The sequence below is a fragment of the Podarcis bocagei genome (genome assembly GCF_964188305.1).
Source record: "Podarcis bocagei genome assembly, chromosome: 4".
Taxonomy (NCBI): domain Eukaryota; kingdom Metazoa; phylum Chordata; class Lepidosauria; order Squamata; family Lacertidae; genus Podarcis; species Podarcis bocagei.
This window is the reverse complement of record NC_138128.1, coordinates 84,141,096-84,166,241: the sequence shown is the minus strand read 5'-3', so window position 1 is coordinate 84,166,241 and position 25,146 is coordinate 84,141,096. Positions and strand designations below refer to the sequence as shown.

The 25,146-nt window shown below is 44.0% G+C and overlaps 1 protein-coding gene across 4 annotated transcripts in view; it reads left to right on the top strand.

Moving 5' to 3' along the window:
* The window catches only part of LOC308585567 (heparan-alpha-glucosaminide N-acetyltransferase-like), a 191,531-nt gene that overhangs the window by 24,297 nt on the left and 142,088 nt on the right, over positions 1 to 25,146 (top strand). The gene's annotated exons all lie outside the window — the stretch shown is intronic.

The window sequence follows — 25,146 nt, the reverse complement described above, 5'->3', positions numbered from 1 at the left end:
TGTCTGCTATTTAAAAGGGGGGAATAATGCAGGTGCTGATACATGAATGTGCCATGTCATTCATGCTATTGCAGGGGGTTGGACTAGATGACCCTTGGGGTGCCTCCCAGCTCTACAATTCTGTGATTCTGTGCTGGATTAGAGCAACAGTAGCCTGTGGCCAGGTGCTTTTGGAAACTTGCAGGAAGGGCCTGTGGGTGATGCTTTTCCCCTGTGGGTTTTATCCCTACCACCTGTTGTTTAGAAATACAGTGCATCTCTCTATGGAAATCCTATTCTCAGCTTTCATGATTAATGAATAAATGCATGCTTAATCCTCCAGCAAAAATATACGAATAGCCTCTCTTGCTGAGTCCAAAAGTGGCTTTCTTTTTCCATTGGCAGCCTAGCTAGATGAGTGCCAGATCAAAAGCAGGATATGAAGGTCATAAGCAGGACATGGAGTAGTTTGACCCAGAGAACAGAGGCCAGTCTCTGGCAATTGTTTAGGAAGGTCTCCAGCTTTGACAGTGCACTTGGGGGGGGCTCTCTCCTCTGTTAGGGGGCTTATCAAGTGGTGATGGTGGGTACAAATGCTCTGAGCAATGGTAGGCAGCCTGGTCTAGCTGCCATTAATTTCCCCACAGTGCTCCAGAATGAACTACATTGTGCTAAGTTGGAAACAATAATTTGTAACAGCAGACTTTAGGATAAGGTTAAGCAGGATAGGCTGCTTCCCTCCGCACCAGACAATGGCCATTTGCATCTTTTACAATAAGTGTGTAATGTAACATATTTTTCAGCTTAGGAACTCAAAAGGGCTTTATACTTGGGAATGAGGGAGAAGGTTGGGGATGACCTTCATTACAGACCTTCCAAGTGTCCCTATTTTCCAGGGACAGTCCCAGATTTACAGAAGCCATTCTGGTTTCTGATTTGACCCTGGAATGTCCCGCTTTTCCTTAGGACGTCCCTATTTTCATCGGAGAAATGTTGGAGGGTATGGTAGAGCGTCCCTATTTTCAATGGAGAAGTGTTGGAGGGTATGGAGTTATCCAACCCCTGAGTCATCTGAAGGCAGTCCTGTATAGGGAAGTTTTTAAATGTTTAATGTTATGTACTGAAGTTCTCACCCTGGGCCAGCAGGGGGATACTGCAGATAGTTATGCAAATGAAGGATCGAAAAGTGACGTTCAGTGATTGGATAGTTTTGTATGCAAATGAAGGATCGAAAAGTGACGTTCAGTGATTGGATAGTTTTAGAACATTGCAACAGTTACAATTGTTCTGTAGCTCTATATAAGCAGGCTGACTGAGCTCCTCAGCTTAGTTCTGTTCCAGCTTACAAAATAAAGAGCTGCTTTGGAGAAATCACTGTGTCATCTGCTATGTCAACCCACAACTTAACATTTAACTTTTTATTATGTTTTTATATACAGTGGAACCTCGGGTTACATACGCTTCAGGTTACATACGCTTCAGGTTACAGACTCCGCTAACCCAGAAATAGTACCTCGGGTTAAGAACTTTGCTTCAGGATGAGAACAGAAATCACGCAGCGGTGGCGGCGGCGCAGCAGCAGGAGGCCCCATTAGCTAAAGTGGTGCTTCAGGTTAAGAACAGTTTCAGGTCAAGAACGGACCTCCAGAATGAATTAAGTACGTAACCAGAGGTACCACTGTATGTTGGCAGCTGCCCAGAATGGCTGGGGCAACCCAGTCAGATGGGCAGGGTATAAATAATTAAATTATAATTATGGAACAGGACCTTCCTACTTTGATTGAAGAAATGTTGGAGGGTATTTCATTATCATGTTCTTGTTATGTGGTTTTGAGGTTGAGTGTAGGGCTAGAGCAATCAAAGCGTTTTGGGCGGAAATTGTTCTGAAAATGTAACGTGTACCTTTTAAGCATAGGGACGCGAGTGGCGCTGTGGGTTAAACCACAGAGCCTAGGACTTGCCGATCAGAAGGTGGGCAATTCGAATCCCCGTGACGGGGTGAGCTCCCGTTGCTCGGTCCCTGCTCCTGCCAACCTAGCAGTTCGAAGGCACGTCAAAGTGCAAGTAGATAAATAGGTACTGCTCTGGCGGGAAGGAAAATGGCGTTTCTATGTGCTGCTCTGGTTCGCCAGAAGCGGCTTTGTCATGCTGGCACATGACCTGGAAGCTGTATGCTGGCTCCCTTGGCCAATAAAGCGAGATGAGCACTGCAACCCCAGAGTCGGCCATGACTGGACCTAATGGTCAGGGGTCCCTTTACCTTTACCTTTACCTTTTAAGCATATTCTTTCCTTCACATAATTGTGGGTGCTGTAGTTTACCTCTCACAGAGATACAACTCCCAGCAACCCTTAAGAAACTCCAGTATCCAGAATTCTTTGGGTGTGTGTATGTATGGAAATGTGTTTCCAATATGCTTTAAAGGTATTGTGTGTGCAGCCTGTGTCTACAATTTTTGGATTGGCTTGCTTTCGATCAAATTTGAAAACACTTCATTTTAAACAGAATCAGTTAAAGCAAACAAAAATGGCATCGTCAGTGCTACTACTGGCATAATCGCAAAAGAAAGCTTGATTGCTATCTGCTAGTGGGAAAATCTGAAGCTCAAACCATACAGGAAGAAGTTGCAGGCAAGTAGCACACAGCTTAAATGTTTGTTTATTTTCCAGCACCCCCAAGCTCCAAAGTGGGGAAATCAAGGCTTGGAATAAACCTGTTCATAAGCTTTGAACAGGCTTTGAAATATTCCTCGTCAAAAATGGCCCATTGTTTGGTTATTCAAGTGTCAAGAGCATACAAATGGAAACATAGGGCTGTCAATGACTCATTTTTGAAGAACCGAGTGTGTGGGGGTTGTATTTTGTATGTAAAGAGTGGATGACTCAGGGCTGCTAATCAATGATATTTTGCTATAAGCAGAATCGTAATTTACCAGCCACACTTGGGCCAGGTGGGACACAGCAGTTTTTAAGCGTGTGCCTCTTGCTATGTTCTCTCCACACAATGCATGTGACGTAATCATGTGGGCAGTGTTGTCTTCACCCTTTTCCTGCTTCTGTGTATCCACATACAGCAACATTTTGAAGAAAATGGAGTGAGGGCAGCTCAAACCCCGATGGCTCAGTAGTTAAGGGGCTGGAAAGGGATGTCCCAGTCGCTTCAGGCCTTCTTCAGCACAAAGCAAGAGGGAGCAACCATGTAGAAGTGCTCTCCTCCTTTCCCTGAGAGTTTTGCTGGGGAGTTCAAGGTGGGGTACATAATTCTCCCCCTCGCAATGTTATCCTCACAACAACCCTGTGAGGCAGGTTAGACTGAGAGACTGTGAGTGGCCCAAGCTGAGTTTCATGCATAAGGCCCTACACACCCACCCACCCTCCCACCCACATTCCTTGGTGGCACTTCTCCTTCCTCATTCTCCCATTCTGGCAACAGGACTTAAGTAGGCAATCCTGACGGAGAACTTAGCTCCATCTCCAGCTATGGTGCTTCCTGCCAGCCTCTTTGACCTCCTTGAACTGCCTGTCCCACTTGGTTGATGACAAGAATGAGCTGGCAGTAAATCACAACCTCACAAGTTGAGGTTACCTCTTTATTAGCAAAAACAGGATCTTCACAGGCCTAATGAGCACAGCAACTCATCTTCCCCATGAGACTGAAGGTCCTTGCCTCCTCACAGCTGCCTAAGTTCCCTCCTCTCCGGGGCTTTTCCTAAGCATACTGAGACTGGGCCTGCATGAAGCTAACTTCTCCTCCCCCCTCTTCATGCGCCTCCTGGTTCTGGGAGACCTGTGAGGAGCCGAGTTTGTTGCAGCAGAAGGGGGAGACACCCATGGCTCTTCACCAGCCAGACATCTCTGCCTCTTGGCCTCCTCTCCTCTCCTGCTTCTGATTCTGGACTTCTCTCTGCTACAGACACTGCCTGCTAACTAAGCCCTGTTGCCCCTTCAGCTTCCGACACCTCCCCACCCCTAGTCCTTTCCCTCTGCTCCTTCTTACCACTCATCTTCCCACCACCACTCCCCGGGCTCTGAGTCTTCTTCCCTTGGCGGTTCCCACCACCATTCCTTTTTTTATTTCAGATGGTTGTGGGAATGGGGTGGCGGAAAGAGACTCATTCTCCCCACCTCCTTTCCAGGATGGTGAATGGGGGCTGGGAGTGGTGTGGTAGGGACCTCAAAGTGCACATTGGCCAAGGTCCCCTAAAACCTGGTTCCAACTCCACCACGTCTTGAGGATGCTATGTGTGTCCCTGCTCTGTCCTCCCTGGTGGTGTTGTGGACACTTAAACGCCTCAACTATGCCAGTCAAGGAAGTAGATAGGGGCCATGGGAGCCCACTAGCTGCCCACCTTGGGCTCTGCACCTAGGGACAGGCCTGTGGGGCAGGGCTAATAGTGTGAGATCTGCAGTTCAGGGTCCATCTCTCTCTCTCTCTCTCTCTCTCTCTCTCTCTCTCTCTCTCTCTCTCTGTGCGTGTGCGTGTGCGTGTATAGAGCAATAAACCTTGGTGATTAATGCTTTTGGCAACACTTCACCCTCTCCCTGGCCAAGATGTCAAGACTTCTCAAAACTGCTCCTGGGAGCTTCCTATTTTTTATTTTTTTTATTAATGATTAGTTGCACTATGGTGCAACTGCAAAAAAAATGAAATAAAAAATGTGTGGGAACAAAAGTCTCGCAGACATGCAGGCCTGCATGCATACCACTCTGAGGTAAACTTCATGTTGCAGACTAAGGAGAGATCTGCTCAGAAACTCAGGATCTTGCCACAAAACATCTGAAGAGAGGACTCCCCCCTTTTCTTTCCTTTGGGATGAAGTAGTAAGCAAAGCATGGAGACCTCTTTTACGCCTCAGGCTTCTCAGCTTAGCTAATGAATACTGCCTGATTGATGAGCTGTATCTCTATTTTTTTCCCTTATTCATTACAAGCATGAGGAATCAGGGAGAAGGAGGCTTAGTTCTCCTCCACAGCCTTGCTCAGAACACAGATATCACCCAGACCCACCCACACAGAGATAGGACCTTTGTGTGTGTGGAGGGGAACTGCCCACTGTGCAGACGGCCCAATCTGCCGTCTGGTGTAGGATGGGGAGGAGACAGATAAACCTCTCCTCCCTGCACACCGGTTTGATTAAAAAAAGTTATAGCAGATATGAGCGTTTGGCTTTTTGTTTGTTTGGGAGGGGGTTGCCTTGTTCGGGGGTGGGAGTGGGGCCTGGGGGGGGGGAGAGTACTTCTGAGCATCCTGCATTTTTCTTGTGTGAAATGGATATTTCGTGCTGCCTGCAATGCTTTTCCTCAGATTTCTGAATGTGCACTCAGCCGCCAAAACTCTGGAGACCCATAGGCGCCGACTCCATGGGGCTTGAGGGGGCTCGAGCCCCCTCAAAAATTTTTTTTGGGGGGGCTCAGCCCCCCCAATAATCTCGGGCGCCGGGGGCGGGGGCTCCTGCCTCGCTGCTTTGCAGCACCACCGCCACTGCCAAGGCACTGCCGGGGGAAATTTCCTTCCTCCTGGCGGTTTCAGCCCCCGCGAGAACAGGGGAATCCCGACTGGCCACACCTCCCAGCCAGCCAATCGGCTGGCTGGGGGGGCGTGGCTTGCCCTATTTAGGGCCGGAGCCACTTTATTTGCATATTCATGAGCTTATTTATTATTCATGAGCTTTCCCGGGCCCCCCCCAATATTTTTTATAAGTCCGCGTCCCTGTGGAGACCACTGCTTTAATGGGGGTAGTTTGTTGGTGAGGGCCTGTTCTTGTAGTTCTCCTTGTGCCTCAGTCAGATTGCTTCCCCTCAAAGAATCTTGGGCGCTGTAGTTTACCCCCCACAGAGCTACAATTCCCAGCGCAATGTGACCTATGGACTATGCCAGTGGTTTTCAGCCAGTGTGCTGTGGCACTCTGGGGTGCCTTGAAGGATGGTCAGTGGTGCTACAGGCAACACTGGTCTCCATCCCTTTCTCCTCCCCTCCCTCCCTCCCTCCCTCCCTCTGATGCCCTCTGTTGTCTCTGCCTCTCAAAGGCTTGCACAGCTGTTTGTTGCAGCAGCCGCTGGTGAACGGTGCCTCTGGAGCTGGTCAGGGGGTGCTGGTTGCCAGGAGCTGAGGCATCCTTGGAGTAAGCAAGCAAGTGGGTGAGGGAGCCCATCCAGCTAGTCCACCAGCCCTTGCTGTTGGGAATGGACAGTCCCAGGTTCCTGTGGGGCAGTGTGAGGAGGCACCTCTCTTTGGGGCAGCGGGGGCAGCTCAGAGACCAGGGGTGGCAGCAGCAGCTGCCCACAGGGCTCCCAAGGAGAGGGGAGAGGAGAGGAGGCCGAGGGAACACCCCATAATGGGGGGGTGTTTGGAAAAGGGTGAGGGGCTGCTAGCTTTGCAGGCAAGGGATGACATAACAGGGCTCCTGAGCCCCACAGGGGTGCCGCAGAAAGAACGTAGTTGGTCAAGGGAGTTGTGGACTCAAAAAGATTGAAAACCTCTGGACTATGCATGTATTCCAATGGGAAGTACTAAGCAGCTCCAAGCAAATACATGCAATTAATAATGATAATAGTAATAATGACATAGCTGTATCTCCTCTAAAGAGCTAATTGAAGTGTGAGGATTGAGGAGGTCTAGTTCCAGCCTTCCAGGAAGTATTGAATTAATTGAAAGCCGGTGCTGGGGCTGTTTTAGATCAAGAGAAAGGACCGGAAATGCAGGGCAATAATTAAGAAAGGAGGGGCAACCCCAAACTGTCACCCACCCACTGACAACTCTCACTGTTCCCCAATCACACATTTCCCTATTCACACTATTGTTCTACTCTATTTCTCTCCCCCCTCCTTAGTAGATTTTCCTGTGGTATGAAAGAAGACAGATGCAACTGTTTAGTGATTTTCAAACTTTGTGCCAAAGGAGAGGCAGAAGTGTGTATTTTAAACCCAAGCATAATGTTGGATGCCTCTATCAGTATGCTTGTCGCACTGGGGAGACCCTGTGCAGTATGGATTCCCACCCTCAATGGCACCTTCCTGAGGATTTACTAAATTCTTGGGGTTTACTAATACAACTGATCAGGGGGCGTCAAGTTGAATAAAATATTGGGGGGGGGGCAGGTAAGCCCCTCCTCGCATAATCAGTCACATGACAGGGTGCACCCACACCATTTGAGTGGCAATGCCCATCAACTTGGGGGGCAGTCCCCTCAAATATTTTATTGGGGAGCCTGAATGGACCTTGGCCCCTAGGAGTTGGCTCCCGTGCAACTGATGGTGATGAAGGAAATCCCAGAAGTATTGACATAGACCAGCAGGCACAGATGGTCATGTGAAAATATCTAAGTTGTGTTTCGTTACAGGAACAAAATGCAGTCCGTGCTGAACATTTTGATTTGGAGTACACCTTGCTATTTTCATGGCTTTCAAATGGCAACTGTGAACAAATGGTTTCATGCTTGGCCTTAATGCTTCGTTTTGCTGGCAAATAATTTTTAAAAGCCTTTTGAAAGCCTTTGGTCTCATTTGCCTCCTATATGAGCTAACTTTTAAAGAATGGGCACAAATGCATTTAAGGCTGTTTTGATGCTGTCCTAAAATACAATATTTACTATCCATGTGGTTAAGGGAAGTTATACTTACTGAATATGTATGACGTGTAACTTTTTGGAACTTGTATGTCTGCTATAACAGTATGAGTTGCAGTTTTATGGGCTTTATCATCTTTTTAATTTTTTTTAAAATTTGTAATAAAACATGTAAACATAACAGAGGCACCACAGGATCAACAGTTAATAAACATACAAGCCGGCTAAAGGAATAAAAGGTGATTCTCATTCATGACTGGGTAAATGTAAGATAACATCTCTGGTGCGAAGTGTAGGTATTTTTTTTTTTAATGCAAGAATATCCTTAAAAAACAAAAAAACCAACAACTTGTGTACATATTTAAGGGTGTATTTATAGGGAGCAGTGTCTCTGGGCCCTTTGATATCTTCTTTTATCATGTAATCTCAGTAAGCAAACTCAAAGCAGACAAATCCCTGCACTTAAGCCCACAGATTCCGGTCATTTGTGGCAAGATTTGCAGCAGGGTATTAAAGATTTCTTCATAAGCTGTGAAGAATCAGATCATCCAAGTTCACCGTGTTCTCTCCACTCCGTTATTAATCCCCTTTTCCCATTACGTGCGTGTCTGTTTACTTTTGCAGAGGCGCTTTATGTATTCTGAAGGACAGCTTCCTATATCCTACGTAAAACACACCACAGTCTTTCCTGTGACCTTTTCTAAAGGCGTTTGTAAAGCAGGGTCCTTTCCCTTAAGAGCAGAGCAAAAATCTGCATGCTCTGTGATGCGGTGAAAATAAATGGCTCTGTTTAATAGAAAGTACCGCTTGGAGCTGTTAATTTAGCTTTTGGCAGAGTTGCACAAAATGATCCTATGCTGCAATATATATTCAATCTGGGTGGGGGGAGGGTGGGGGAATAAAGAATACTTCATATGGTGATGCCTATATTGGAAAAATAAGGGTGAATGCATGTGCTGTCATTAAACTGCTGCAAAAGAATATTTGCCTGAGACATCGCTGGAGGCACGAAGCACAACTCCTCTCTTGCATGTGTCTCCCTACTGATGGGGCTTGTCAATCTAGAAAGGTAGCCAATCTAAAAGAAGGAAAATTCTGATCCTAAATCTCTTCTGCCTTGTGGGATATCTTCAGGGGAACAAAAAGGCTAAGGAGTAAACCCTACACAAATCTGGAGTGGAATGCCTAAGGTGGTTGGATGGCGCCTTGTATGCCTCCTTCTGGCAACTCCTGCAGCCAAGCTGGTGCCAAATGTATTGCTCTGCTTTCCTTTGGACCACATTAGAGAAAGCGGGGGGGGGGGTGTCTTGTTGTCTGGGCAGCCCAGGACCTCCATACATGCTGCCCAGGTTTGCATCCTGAGGAGATCACTTCAGTGCTGCTAATGCATCCGTTTGGCTTCAGCAACGTTGTAATGTGTATTCATTTTGAATAGCTGCATGGTCCTCATAAAGTTGTGAATCTTGATTTCCTTTCCATTTTCAGCAAGAGGAATGAGGGCCAGAGTTTATACTGTTCCTGGGCTGGTGAGTAGAGTGGCCATATGCCCTGCTTTGCAAAGGTGAAGTTGCCTATCAACAGTTAGTACCTGGACAACAAACTGATCAGGTACACCAGCCATCCAGTCTTTAATACTGTACATTAGAAACAGGAATCATGTAAATTCAGCCCATCTTCATTTTAACTCCGGAGGGAGCCATGCCAGTAAACTTTTCTACATAACTTTGTATGCAAGTTGGCACTCAGGAGGCCGTTCGAGTGCTCACTTTTTATGCTAATGACAGATTTAGCTCTGAAAATCCATTCCATGTTCATTGCTAGTTTATAGCCAAGAACAAACTATATCAATCTCTCAAATGGTATATGAGACTCTTTTAAAAGCGTTCTTTTTCTGGTGCCAAGGACATGAGGTAAAGGACACTCACAACTTCACAAACATGTGCATCATTGCTTATTTGTTGCTTAGGATCAATGCATCTTCCATCAAGATGCACTCAAACTGCCATATACTGTTGCTGGGTAAATGTCTTTCTTTCTCAGTTAGTGGGCCTATCTGGAATGTGATGATATGACTGCCCCATGTATCCAGACCCTCCAAGTGTCCCTATTTTCCAGGGACAGTCCCAGATTTACAGAAGCCATCCCAGTTTTGGATTTGATCCCAGAATGTCCCACTTTTCCTTAGGACGTCCCTATTTTCATCGGAGAAATGTTGGAAGGTGACCCCGAGCTAAGGAGATAACTAACAATACAATCTTTAGAAGACATTTGATGGTAGTCTTGTATAGAGGTTTTTTTAAAAAAATGTTTAATGTTTTATTATGTTTCTATATATGTTGGAAGCCAAGCCAGTCAGATGGGCGGGGTATAAATAATAAAATTATGATGGTGATGAAATAGGACGTCCCTATTTTAATCGAAGAAATGTTGAAGGGTATGTGTATCTGCCTGCATAGCAAAATAAGAGGGGGGAAAAGTCCCTCTAACTGGGAGGGAGCACCTAAGGTTCTACCAAAATTTTTGTTACTCTTTACTTTTGGATTAGAGTGTTGAAGTACTCTTGACCTGTTTCTTGTCTGACAGAGCAGAAAGTGGTATAGAAACATATGCAGGAGTACCTTTGGATCTGAGGGCTGCTGGAGGTCACTGGAGAAGCCTAGAAGTTTAAGTCTCTGGGCCAGAATTCCTTATCTCTTAATACTCCCTATAGTATTAGTCAGCGATGTTATCATATTAGGCAGGGCTGTGAGGTTGACTGGTTGTAGTTTGCCTAGCTTGCTCATGGCTGAAGTAAGATTGGAACCTGGGAATTCCTGCTTATACCTCAAACTCTTAGACACTGTATCACACCAGTTAAAACTTCTTGTTTTTTAATCACATTTCTTTGAGAACCACATGACTGCAATTACCTATTTGAAATGCATGCACCAGGCAGCCATTTTTTTAAAAAAACTTTTTTTCTCCTTGCCCCACATAAACTACTGTATGGAAGGAAACACAAGGCATAACATGCTGTATAAGAAGGTAAAACATGAAGCAATCCTTCTGTTCAATTTCATGCAGTCTTCTCTGTGAGGCAGTGCTTTCAGGCTACATTAATTCTGAACACAATTGAATGGTATCATCTCTGTGCTGTTCCGTTGGAGGGACGTTCTGTGAAAAATAGGCAAGTGCTTAGTTTATAGACTCGGGAGGACAAGGGGATTTTTTAAAAAATAAAAAAGAGTTAATAATAGCTCATCATTCATTTCAACAATATGAGTGAACTAATGGGCAGTGGGTAAAATAATGGCGTTTCTTCATACCTATTCATTGACTTTTGTGTGTTTTAGGATCATATATGCCAATATGACATGGACAATTACACAAACTTGCTATCTCTCTGGGCACATCTGCTTTGGTTTAATAGTAATTTCTTCTCTTATGCAAAATCTGTGGAGCTGTAGTGTGTTGTAGTGAACAGTGTGTTGGACTTAAACCAGGAAGACCTGAGTTTAAAACCTCCTCTATCATCATGCACACCCCTATAACTCATTAGATTATAGTGAAATCTCGTATATATGGAGTTGATTGTGCTTTGGGGTATTTTATCTGATATGTGCAATTCAGTTCAGACATGGAAGCCATCGCTTAATATTGCCATCCTCAAGTGGCAAGCATGTAGGCATGGACCAGCCCCCAGTTTGAAGAGGAGGTAGTCCCATTTGGACTTCCTTCATCGCCAGTTTCCTTTCATACTGAATGTGGCGACCCTGTTGCTGCTTTGTAAAATATCCAGCACTGAAAGTACTTGGAGTGTAGTCAAATTTTATTTCTTTTGAAGAAAGCTCATCAAGATTAAATAATGCATGGCACATAAAATTTACTTGGCTTGTTTAAGGCAGTGCACGTTAATTAAGCTAACAGGAGTCAAGAGCAGCCAGAATACATGGCAAACCAGTCAATGATTTCTAAAAATAAATATAGCATTATTACACATCCTCTAATGTAATAACGCTATAATATGTTGGTGACGTTTCCAGTGTGTGGAGTGATTTGCACCCCAGAACACCTTGATCCAACATTGTAAGACAGAGCCTGTCAAGCCTTAGAACTGTGTGGGGGAGAAAGGTGGGTGCTGAACAACAACCCAATCTCTGAGCGGTGTGTGATTCCAGGAGTTCCAGGTGCTTACAGTGTCTGTGTTTTCTTTTGGCAATGAGGCACAGTGGTGGCCATGGTGTCTTCATGATATATGGTTTATTTATGCATATATACAACCTGAGCCTACGATGGAGGGGTTCAAAGCATTAGCACCCCAAAATGGTCTTGTTTCTCCCATAGCTTGAGCCTTGGATTCAAACAGAAACCAACCAATACTCTGCCTTTCTGGCTTTCTAGCTTGCTGCTTTGTTTCTCCGTCACACCACATTCCCGTCCCCACTGCCCAATTTATGGTTACCTAGAATTGCAACCATTTGCTCCAGTTTGGTGATCAACACACTGATGGGCAAAGCTATCTGTGGACACCTGGTGTGTTTTAAAGGGGCCAGATCCAGCACGTGGACCGCCAGTTTTTCACCCTTGATTTACTTCGTTTTAGGTTTCTTGTCAGCTTTTATGTGGGTAATGTTGTGGCCTCATCAACACACTCTAGCCAGCTAAACTCACATCTAATCCACACTTCCATTTAAACCCATCGTCAGCTTTATTAATGGCTTGAAATCAATTTTAACAGCAAATAATTTACAAATGCAGATGACCAGGCTGCAACTCAGTGTGGCAGAGAAGGCCAGAGGCGATCAGTTTTAACCAGGCCTAAACAGGATTAGATAAACCTACACAAGAGCAACCAATTGAAGATACTAGATACTAAGGATTGATCAGATGCTGATGGGGTTGCAGAAGAAAAATCGAAAACAGTTCTAAACACACACACTAGGGGGCAACATAACAAACAACACAATACCCATTGGGGGGCAGAACACATTATAAAAGTTTATTTTGAGAGCCAGGATGGTGTAGCAACTAGAGTCTGAGGAAGTTCATGTTTAAATCCTCACATATCTTACTTGCTGAGTGAGCTTGGACCGCTCCCTCTCTCTACCTCATAGGGTTGTTGTAAGGGATAAAGGAAAGGAGAGGGGAACATTGCATACACTATCCATTCCTGAGCTCCTTGGAGAAAGGGTGAGATAAAATGAATGTAGTAATAATGGTATTGATTTTGATATGCCTGTTAATGTCTGCCCCCCCCCCCCGTTTGCATGACTGAAGGCTACTTCACATATGATGTATGTGTGTGTTTTATAAATAGATCTACATGCACCAGGGAGCCTCTCTGATGTGTGCATGGTTTTTTCCCCCAACAAGCATACACAGCTTTCAAATAATGCATTTTTCTCTGCTGTTGGGCTGCAATTCTAAATGACCATAGACTAAGCAGGGGCAGTGCATGCACCCAATTGGGTCATGTTTTGGAATTTTTCACTGCACGCTGTTGCCCAACAGAAAGGGCAAGGTGCTTTCCTATATGAAACTGGATAACTGAGCAGTAAAAAACAATCTCAAAGCAATAGGAGAATCTGTGCACAAAGATTAGCTGGGCATAGGCAGGCTATGTACTGTGGGCAAGCCTGAGTTTTTTTGCTCTGTCTGTGTGGATTTAAGATTCTGCCGATATACTGAAAGTCAGACACTGGATAAAGCAGTAATTAAAATACTGTGTTAGGATATCAAGAGCAGGAGTCTGTTTTTGTAATCAATAAAAGGTGTCAGACAGCCAAATAGCTGGAAGTTACAATTCCCCAAACTCATGTGCACTGCTATTACACTGCAGCTTCATTGTTAATCAATTGCCTAACATCTGCGAAATGTCTCTTTGGTAAGATGTGGAGAGCTCATCCCCTCCTCTCCATGACCCTAACTAAATTCTGGGATAACAATAAATGCTGTTAACTTCATAGACACGTTGAAAAGAGGCAACTGGAAACTTTCTCATACCTAATAGAAACTGGTGCTAACCAAATGACTGTATGTGGAAGGTTTCCTTTTTATTTTTTTTCTGAAGGAGCAATGAAGCAGAACCATCCATTTCATTACTGGAAATGACCCAACGCCTTCCCCCCTCCCAGAGTGGGCAGGGGGAGGGCAGTGGCTATTTCTTCTAGAGTTTTAAAATGAATTGCCAAATTAAAGCACACTTTGTTCCTCAGAACACTGTGGTAGGCAGAATGTTCATTCACATTGGCTTAAAATATTCCTCCAGGTTGCTGAAACATTCGGAAGGGTGGTTGCTTCTTTGTTATATAGTATTTCATCAAGTGTTTCATGCACATTGACCATGTTTGGACATAACACTGAACCACAGCTTAGTACTGCATGAATGAGCCAAACCTCTTTCTGGGCTCCTCTTCACCTCTCTTTATTCTGCACTGCTTGAAGAATGAATGCAGAATTGCTTAGTTTTAAGTCAGCCATGCCTTCTTGCGTCATCTGAACTGAAATTTGTGGTTACCACTAACTATGGTGAGGTTCAAAACAAACTAGCTTAATAAACTGCAGTTTGCAGCTGGCTTCTTTCGAAACGAACTACGGTCAGTGCTAAAACGCAGTACCGAGTTCAGATGAAACAGGAAGCTATGGATAGCTAAAAATAAGAGGAAAAGCTTTCAAAATCCTCCTGGCTGAACAGGAAGGGAGAGTGTGTGTGAGCTGGGGTGGAGGCTAGGCAAATTCATGTAGTGTTTAGTGCTGTGTCCAAACTTGGCCACTGTCTCCGTGGTCCTTACTGGGAATCACTTCAAACACTGATTTTTCAGTTCTTAGTGTTCAGCTTTACAGGGCCAAACATTATCTCTGCAATGGAAGCCAATATTATGATTAAGACATGCTGAAAGGGCAGCACCAAAAACCAGAAAAGGGGTCAGAAATCCAACAGGTGCAGGAGACAAACTTAGTATATTGAGTGCTTTAATCTCTATCCCAACAGGGGACTGTTGCTACCATGTTGCGGGTGGTGGGCAGAAACTGAAAAGTGGTTTGCATAAGGTCATCTGAAACAATTGCTTGGATCCAGTGTCCCCTGTGTGAGACAGTGAGGATTTTCTGATACTGCCAATGTCCCTCTTCTGTTTCTGCCCCCACGTCCTTGTGCATCCATTTTAACTTCCTCTTACCCTTGGAGGAACTTACGCAGAACACTCTGTGATTCTTTGGATCCAAGCCAATCATTATTTGGAAAGAAAGGGGGATTTTAGATGATAATGTCCATGTGCAGAATTGTGATGATCAGAGTTGAATTCTGGGCGAATTCCCAGCCCTTTATTGATTTTGTTTTCTCAGCAAAGTGGAGCAAAGCAAAACAAAACAGAAAAAAGGAGAATTTGACAGTTAGGCCAGCTTGAGGTGGAAGGCAGGGGTCTGTTTCAAACTGGGGCAATGGCTGTACTTATGTGAGATGTTATTTCAGTGCCATTTATTTCCTATCAGCAGTAGAGCAGTGCTCTTGTAGTAGTTACACATTTCCCATTACAACTGATGTCTGCTGACTTGCTTTCTGGTGAGAGAAGTCAAACTGTGCAGGTATTAGGAGGCAAAGGTCAGCTGAAGACATGGTCCGACTGAGGATCAGGTATTCTCAGGCAAATCTGCCACCTGCATTCTTGGTGACACAGATTAATTACATTCCTTCCAATCTGGGAACAACTGGTTTGAACAGAACCAATAAATGAATGACAAGTTGCTTATAGAATCACAGAATTGTAGAGTGCAAGAGGAAACATGAGGGTCATCTAGTCCAACCCCCTGAGATGCAGGATTTTTTTGCCCAATGTAGGGCTTGAACCCACAACCCTGTGATATAAGAGTCTCATGCTCTACTTACAGAGCTATCCTGGAGTCTAATTTGTCTTAATAATAACTTGCTAGTTTGCAAATGCCAACTGTTCCTGACTAATTTGTAAAATTTGAGGTGTATTCTACCATAATCACTTCCTGTGCCAGGGTGTGACCCATAGTTTGCATGGTATGACAAGCATGTGGAAGCAGCGGCCGGTGGCTAGCAGGGTGTGATCCTGCTTCCGCATGTGGTTTGTCTATGCGCTTTGGTGAACTTGTGCATAACTTCTCTCAGTGTGGTTGAAGCTCTTTGCATTTCCTTGTTGACACAGTGCTTACCTTACTTATAACAAACTGGAGTTAGGATTATGGAATCATTTAGCAGGTGACCAGGACTATAGCATTTAACCCACTAATGTCACCTTTGGTATTAAATAGCAAGCTCCTTTTGCTTAGGATGTATATTGCTAGAACTGGTGGAATATGCAATTCCATCTGCTTTTATGGAAACAAACTGGGGGAAATGGTCCAGCTGTGTTCAGAAAAGGAAACACAATCAGCAGTGACATCCTTCAAAATCTGATGCACTTATGGTAAAAATGCTTATTTGCAGGAATTTGAAAGCGATTGCTTTGTTTGTTGGAAATGGTTTTAAGAGAATGAAACCTAATTTTACAATTTTTGTATTATATGTGTCCAGCAATTTTTAACACATTAGAGCAGTGGCAGCTATACTTGATATGAACATGAGCTTGCAAAACCTTAACTCTGTTTCTTTTTGAACCATTGGGGGCGGGGGCGGGTGTGGTGGTTATTCAAGGTCAGCAGCACCGGGAGGCAAAAGTGAGTCTGTCCAAGGCAATATTTATGAATGGGCTTTCATCTGCCTCTAATTGAAATTAGCATTGAGTCATTCTCTCCCCCCCCCCCCGCCAGTAACTTTCCAAGGAGACAAATTTAACTTGACAGAGGAATAAAAGGTCTGAACTCAAGCTCTCCAAAAGAGTACAAAATGTGGCCAAGCTCGTAAATCACACCGCTAAATTGTAATGTGTATGCTAATTGGTCTCAAGTTCCATTTTTAACCTTTCCTTTAGCATCATAAGGACAAGAAGGATATTTTAGCATGCAGCAGACAAGAGACAGAGAGAGAGCTTAAAGCAGACTGAGGAAATGGACATTCTGAAGGGCTGCATGTCTCTGCCCAGAGCTCCTTCATGCTGGACCAAGTAGCTTAGATGGCTAAAATGAAACCTCTGTTTCAGAGACAGCATAATTCCTGAGTATCAGGTGTTGGGAACAAGCAGCAGAAGAGAGTCATTGCCTTCATGCTTTGCTTGTGAGCTTCCCAGAAGGACCTAGCAGGCAGCTGCTGAAATCAGAACGCTAGGCTAGATGAACCCTTGGTCTGATCCAGCAAACCAATGCTTGATTTCTTTTCTAATGTTTTTCTTTTTAATTTCAAGTATTAATTTCAAGTGAGAACTACAGAGCTTAGGAGTTGTACAGAAAAGAAAGAAAAACAACAACTGATGATTGTAGCAATGAGGCCATTCTTACTATCTCCAAAGAAGCGTAGAATCTAGTCAGGTATGAATTAGAGATGAGATAATTCTCTTTTTTTGGCCATATCTCAGAATTAATTATTCAGATGTTGAATGGAATAATTTAAACTTTTAAATTCAAATTCTAAAGTAAAAATTTACCTCAGGATTTGCAGCCCGAGGATTTGCTCACCCTCTTGGTGGGGCGTCGTTGTGGGACAGCGAGGGCTCTCCTAAGGCCCTGACAAGGGAATCACAGCATCGGCGTCCCGTCTGGATAGGTGGTGTGGGCGTAAACCTGTGCCACCTTTCAGGAGCTGGATCCTAGCCTGCACCTGGGATTGGTAAATGGGGGTGCAGGCTTGGACATGGGCTGGGCCAGGAGCGGAGCCAACGGAGCAGGAAGGCTTCCCTTGGGTCCACGCCCTGGCCATTTAAACAGCCCGCGCCTGGGGCCCTACCTGCTTTTCCTTCATCTGGAAAAGTGCTTTGATTTTGTTGGTGCCTTCTCTTGGTTGTTTTGATGGGAAGAGACCAATATTGACTGTTCGTCACTTTCAAATGATATGAAATACAAGCGAACAATCAAATGCTATCCATTATCAACTAGGGGGTAATGTTGAGCATCCTAATACTCAAATATTCAAATAATATCCAATATGTATTTGGCAGCAAAATCTGAGGAGAACTTTTGGGGGGAAATGAATTTCAGTTCCAGAATTCATTCGTTTTTTTCTGTGCACAGGCATATTTCATTTTTTAAAAAATAACTAGTCGTGATGCATCGCTCTACCCTCTCAGAAAAGCCTGTGACAAATGAGACTCAAGCACATATTATTGACTCTGAATTTCTGCCCTGTCTCCCTCAATGGGCATAGCACAAGGATAGAATATCTGGTTTGTGTGCAGAAGATTCCATATTCAGATTCTGGCATTTCCAGGTAAAGCTGAGAGAGACCTTAGTTTATAATCCTGGAAAGTCACTACTAGTCACGGCAGACAATACTGAGCTGGATCGACCAATGGACTGATTCGGTATAAGCCAGTGTTCATGTTAGTCTCCGTTGCAGAACACTAGCTTCCAACTGCCAAAAAAGCATCTGTCTGGTACAAACTTGCACTACTGGAATGTGGCCAATACTGAATGCAGTCCATCAAGTAGGATAAAAGTAGTACACATTCCCATTATATTAACAACAGCAAAATGTCTTGTGACACCTTAAACACTAGCAAAATTATTTTGGCATAAAGGGTTCATGGACTAAAGTCCACTTCATCATTAGCATTACACTAAGTTATATTCACACCTTTCAAAATTAGTTCCAGCTGCCTTGCATCAGAAAGCCAGGCTGTTTGTTCAACAAGCAAACCTACCCACTCAACCATTGCCAAATTGGCATCTTGCTTTCGGTTTCAGCACGCCATAACACCAGATTCAAGAGCTTTCTTGGTGGGCCAATCTGTTACTGATTGTGCTAACCTGCGGAAGTATTCCCCAGAGTTACATCGGTTTCCTGTTTTGAGAAATTGCTTCTGCATGACTTCAGAGGCTAGCTTGGTATCTGGGAGCTCTACCAGCAATTCCATCAGCAGTGATACATAACAGCCCACATTTCACTGGCTTCATCCCCATTCTAGCCATTGACTTGTTCGCCTTATTATTGCCTGAGAAGCAAAGGCATGGTTAATTGTTTCATATGGACCATGAATTCTAGCGTCTTAAATGAACCGTGACTGTGAGTGAGGCTATGGCTCTTCCAGAACCGATGAACAATTGCTCTCATGTGGTGAGGAACTGACTATTCTTAACAGGCTATCGTCCAAAAACTATGTATTCAAAATGTGGCTTGGAAACTGGCTGGTTTCAAGGGATTACTGCAGACTACTGGGTTCAGGATTCCTGCTTAAGCTGGGGCAAACTGGGAGGTTAGCATCACACTGGACTTTTTTCTTATCAAGCAAAACCATTCCAAGATGTTTAGCTGCAGAAAACGTATCCCCCCCAAAAAAAAACTAACCAAAAGATTGCAGACTCTTTTAACTGCAGGGTTATTTTGTGCCCAGATGTATTTTAGGCAACAAAGAGTTGCTTACCAAGAAAGAGGACCTTAGTCAATGCCACACAACCTTAGTCATGCCTCACAGTCACACCTACTGAAATCAGTGTACCTAGTGCAGGTGGCGCTGTGGTCTAAACCTCTGAGCCTCTTGGGCTTGCGGATCATAAGGTCAGCAGTTCAAATCTGTGTAACAGGGTGAGATCCTGTTGCTTTGTCCCAGCTCCTGCTAACCTTGCAGTTTGAAAGCATACCAGCATGAGTAGATAAATAGGTACCGCTGCTGTGGGAAGGTAAATGGCATTTTTGTGCGCTCTGGCTTCCTTCACAGTGTCCCGTTGCGCCAGTGGTTTAGTCATGCTAGCCACATGACCTGGAAAGCTGTCTGCAAACAAACGTTGGCTCCCTCGGCCTGAAAGTGGAGATGAGCACCTCACCCCATAGTTGACTGGACCTAACCGTCCAGTGGTCCTTTACCTTTACTTTTACCTTTACCTGAGTATATTATTTATTTCAAGTATTTATAGACAGAAAAGATCACAAAGCAGTTTGAGTCTGGCTTCGGCTGGGGAGGGCGGGATATAAATAAAATTTTATTATTTTATTATTATGAACCCTAAGGACAGCATGGATTGAACCTGGGGACTTTCTTCATGGACATCATGTGTTCTGAGTTTCTTGCTCTTCCCTTTCCCCATGTCCAGCCATGTTCGATTGTGGCCAATGTGTTCTTCGTAAAACAGAACTTTGTCTGGAACCATCTAGAAAGTACAATGCACATGATATGAACTATAGGCAAGATTTTAGAAATTAAAGTTTTATGAGTTTCAGAAAATATCATAAATATCATCTGTTAAGCAATCCAGTAACCTGAATTCATGCAAGAAATCATGGTTTGCTGGAGTGTTGGTCTGGGGAACCACGGTACACTTTCACTTACCTGCGTGAGCAGTGAAAGGAAGGAGAAATCTACCTTCTTGTGTCAAGTTAGAACCATGCCTCATTCTCCCTTGCCTCTCTTGTAGTCTTGGCCGAATGACTTAACTCTCTTCCCTCTTTTTCACTGTTTATTGAATGATGTGGAAGCAGCTGGCAATAATGAGTTTTACCACTTGGAGGTGCTACTTTACAAATATATAGAACAAAAGGGCACTAACAGTAATGTCTTGTTTCTAGTGAAACTGCTAATTTCGGACTGTGTTACCTTCTTACCTTCCTCAATGTCACTTTTCTCCTTGTTGTTATTATTTATCTTGCGGTTCAAATTGTGACTAACTTTCATGTTCAAAGGTTATGATTCTCAGCATGCTTGCTGGGCAATAAATTGCAATGAAATCAGGGGGACTCGTGTCCAAGTAATATGCATTGTGTTGGGCTGCACAGCTAGCTTGCCTTTGGAGTACACTAATTAAAACTTTCCAGAAAATTAAGAGGTAGCATTTCTCATCTTGACGCTGTGGACCAGAAGTGATGAGCAACTATCCATCCTTTCTTGCTAGATGTGAATGGACCATAGCTGAATGGTAGAGCTCATGCTTTGTGTGTGGAAAGTTATTGCTTCAGTACCTGGCTTCTGCTGGCAGGGCTGTAAAGGCTCTCTAGCTGAAACCACAAAGAGCTGCTGCCAGTCAGTGTACGCACTATTGAGCTAGGTAGATTAATGGTTGGACTTGATATAAGGCAGCTTCCTGTGTTTCTGCGCGTGCATGTGTGTGCGCATGCAGACACACCTCTTTTGTCATGTAGTCTGACTTCTTAATCAATGTTCTGCTTTCAGAGGCTTTTGGTGTACATTTACTTTTTTGCATTTTACTGACTAGAATTAATTTGTATGGTCTGTGATCTCAGTTATTTGAGATAAAATGAACAAGAATTCTGTGAGGAGAGTGATTGTAACTGTAGGTGTCAAGTAACATGGGGATTTGGCATTTTTTTCACAATTTGCTGTAGCTATTGATGGTGCTTCTTGGTCTGCAGATAGAGAGCGGTTGATGAACTTTTTAAAAAGCCTACAGCTCTCTATCACAGCAACTCCCCCCCCCCCCCAAAAAAAACCACCACACGCCCTAGTACAGAAACTTCCATATTTCATTGGTGAATTTTGAAAACCATTATTTGGGCCTGAAAACCATGCTCTCTCGCTCTTTTTTTTTTAAAGTGATGAATTCAATCTGTTTTCTCTGAGTATTCAAATATTTTGTTATGTGCAGCAGACTTTTTGATGCTGGCTTGGACCAACTGCCAGAATGAAGGCGCTTGATGAGGAGCTTGGCTTCTAGAAGTCATCGTTGCTGGGGTGACAATATCAACAGAAGGAGGGGATCACTGGGGAGGAGAGGGCTGCCAGGGAAAGGAGGCAAAGCCTGGCTTCTCCAACCCTGGTTAGGAAGTCACAGCTAGTGCAACTAGCTGTAATGTAATGTGGTTTGAAGGAGCTCAACCAGCCAACAGCCTTGCTCCCACATTTTGCACCAACTGCAGCCTCTAAACCCATCCCTCAAGAGCAGCTGTACACAGAGCGCATCACAACAGTCCAGTTGTGAGGTAACCAGTACAGGAGTCAAAGCAACTAGGCTACCCCTGTCCAGCCTTAGTATCATTGGGCTCCTGCCAAGGCAAACATCCCTGCAGCGGACTCACTGACATTCTCTGGAGACTTTTGGTGCTGCCTGTGTTTGCCTGCTGTCTCTGAGCATGCAAGGAAAGTCAAAAGTAAGTTTCAGCAGCACCTTCCACCTGCCTTGGGTCTGGGCTTGGAGCCACCAGCCCAGCCATTCTTAACTGGTTGGTTTACATGGTGGAAAGAAAAGGGTGGTGGAATGAGTTTGGCAGCCCTTCCTTCCAAGGTGAGGGGGAGTGGCCTAAGCATGGACTTAACACCTCCACGTATTACCATATTTTCCCATGTATAAGACGCCCCCATGTATAAGACGCCCACTACTTTTGGGGACCCCAAATTTAGAAAATGAAAATATGCACTATCCATGTATAAGACGCCCCCAGATTTTTAACTTTATTTTAAAGTAAAAAAACCTAGTCTTATACATGGAAAAGTACAGTAATTAGAGTTAAACATGTTGGTTATATGAGGCTGATTTATATGTGTTATATTGCCACGCCTGGCCATAAATACGTATTGACACACTTGTATCAGGCAGCCAGAAAGACAGAGGGCTTAAATAGAGGAAACAAAAGAATTGAAGGTACCTCAATCAATGCTCTGATTTTTTTTTTTTAAATGGGATATTTTAAGGGGCTATGGGGAGGGTGACCCATGTTACTAATTAATTCTGAGAGACAGTTCTTGGGCATTGGTTTGATGTCATTACGATGCATAGTGCAGCCAGATATAGTTATTGAAGTGTTATAATTCCCCTGTCTGAGAAATACGTATGAAAATTCACTCTAGCTGTTGGATGGATGAATATTTAAGAAACTAAATCCATGGAAAATAATTCTGGGATGAGGCGTCTTAGCCTTAGACACACTGGCTAACGAAGTATTCGATTTGTATTATTAGCTCTGCTGGAAATAGTCCAGTAGCATTTTATTTGATTGGGCTTGTATCTTCCATTGTACGCTTGATGAATAGATATTGCTTGCTGGCAGGATTATAAATCCAGTCAGATTTGTCATCAGTTTGCAGTTACAGGAAATAAGTTACATATGGTTTTATAAGGCAGTGGGGGGAAATAGAACCTTCCAGTTAAAAATGAGCGAAGTCTGTGGCATCCACAAACTGAGGCTAAATTTGTCATGTAGTAAAAATGTTCCTTGACTCCATCACTTGAGACTCTGGGGGTGAGATGGAGAGAGCACCTCTCCATAGAACAACCCCTCTGCACTAGAAAACTAGAAATCAGAGAGGCAAGTATAGCCTGTTCTGACAAGTTTATTCCTTTTCTGCATGCTGGGATTTTGTTTCTCAGTAGAGTATTCAATTATTTATTCAACTATTTATTAAATTTTTATATAGCTCTTCACTCAAGGCTCACAGGGCAGTTTACAATATCTGACACACACACCCCAATTCGCAGTCTAAAGTGGTACAGTCCAATTTTACCATTTTTCCACAGATCCAGTTAATTTGTTCAAAAGTACTGTAGTGATCTTTGAGCGGGCCAAAAGCTTCCCGTCTCCCGTTAATTCTAGCTACCGGTATACAGTGGTACCTCGGGTTAAGAACTTAATTCGTTCTGGAGGTCTGATCTTAACCTGAATAAACCTGAAGCACCACTTTAGCCAATGGGGCCTTCTGCTGCCACCACGCTGCTGTTGCACGATTTCTGTTCTCATCCTAAAGCAAAGTTCTTAACCCGAGGTACTATTTCTGGGTTAGCAGAGTCTATAACCTGAAGTGTCTTGTAACCTGAAGTGTCTGTAACATGAGGTACCACTGTATATTGATATATTTTTATTTATTTATAATTGTTCACATCCATTTCCTCTTTGCTCCCATACTGAACATCCATCCATTTTATTCCTCTTCAAGTAACCAGAGATTATCACATAGCAAATTTAGGTACTGGATGACATAATTAGGGGCAAATGAAGCTCATTTACAATGAGAACAATGCTTCCCAGGAAGTCCACAGGTGGGGGCGGGGCGGGGGCAGCATTCCTCAGGATAGAAACTATTTGTGTGAGGGGGCTCCTTGCTTAGTAAACGCCACCTTGATTTACCCATGGTGGGCTTTAAACGAGCTTTTGCACCTTAAGTGAAAACCAAGACGATCACAGTGCCAAGCTAGAGACTGTGCTTTTGTGGGAAATATAGGTGCTTGGACCCTAGAGGTGAGAAAGTGGAGCCCCAACTGAAACAAACAAACAAATCAAAACAATTCATCTTGTGCAACTTTGCCCTAGGGCACAAAGATTTTGGAGGTCTTTAAGCAGAGGCTTGACAACCATATGTCAGGAGTGCTCTGATGGTGTTTCCTGCTTGGCAGGGGGTTGGACTCGATGGCCCTTGTGGTCTCTTCCAACTCTATGATTCTATGATTCTATGATCTCTGTGGATCTGCCCTAATTGTTTCCGGTCATACACTGTAGGTACTGCGATTTCTCCTTCCAATTACAGTGGCACCTCAGGTTACAGACGCTTCAGGTTACAGACTCCACTAACCCATAAATAGTACCTCGGGTTAAGAAATTTGCTTCAGGATGAGAACAGAAATTGTGCAGCGGCAGCGGGAGGCCCCATTAGCTAAAGTTAAGAACAGTTTCAGGTTAAGAATGGACCTCCAGAACAAATTAAGTTCTTAACCCGAGGTACCACTGTATAGCTCCTTCAAGGACACAGAGTGCCATTCAAGGGCAGTCGTGCACTTGGGGGATGTAATGGACTTACAGGAGGCCTAAACAAAATAAAAAATTCCTTCCAGTAGCACCTTAGAGACCAACTAAGTTTGTTATTGGTATGAGCTTTCATGTGCATGCCCACTTCTACAGGAGGCCTGTGTGCCCTCTGGACTTACTGGTCTTAAATCCCCCCCCCATGCTATTACTCTCCAGCAGTCCTCAAAAATAGGGACATTCTATTCTACATCAATTTCAATGCTAGTTAGTAGTATTTATTGATTTGGGGTTTTCTTTCCCCCCTCAGAGCTTCCCTAAATGCAATACATAAATCCCCAGTTTTCTGTGCTTTAAAGTGCCCCAGTTTTGTGTGTTTCCTCTAATAACTTTTGTACACTTGACCAGGAGGAAATGTTCAAGCAGTAATACTGGCGTAGAACAGAATGTCCCTGTTTTCAGATGAATGTTGGAGGTATTATGTTCACTTGCCTCAGAAAGTAGTACGCTAGCCCTGCTGTGTTTGGGGGACTCCTCCTGCTCATTCTTCGGATATACATCTGCCCCAGAATATTGTCCTGACCGCAGCATATTTCTGACACTTGCAAGTGTGAGGAGACAATTGGGTGCAATTGGGTGACACAGTATGAAGACCCAAGGGCAGGTGTGGAGGCTAGAAAGTGGGCCACATATATGATATATGAACGGATTTGTCAGAAACATTTCTTTGCCTGTACTGTATTCCAGTGTCAAGAAAAGTAGTCTGCATTATTTTCTTTATTAAAAGAATCCATGACTGATCACCCCATCACAATGCTTTCTTATCTGCAGCTGGAGGTAGTCATTTTTCTTAATGGGGTGCTTTTTTGGGGGGGGGGCAGAATGAAATT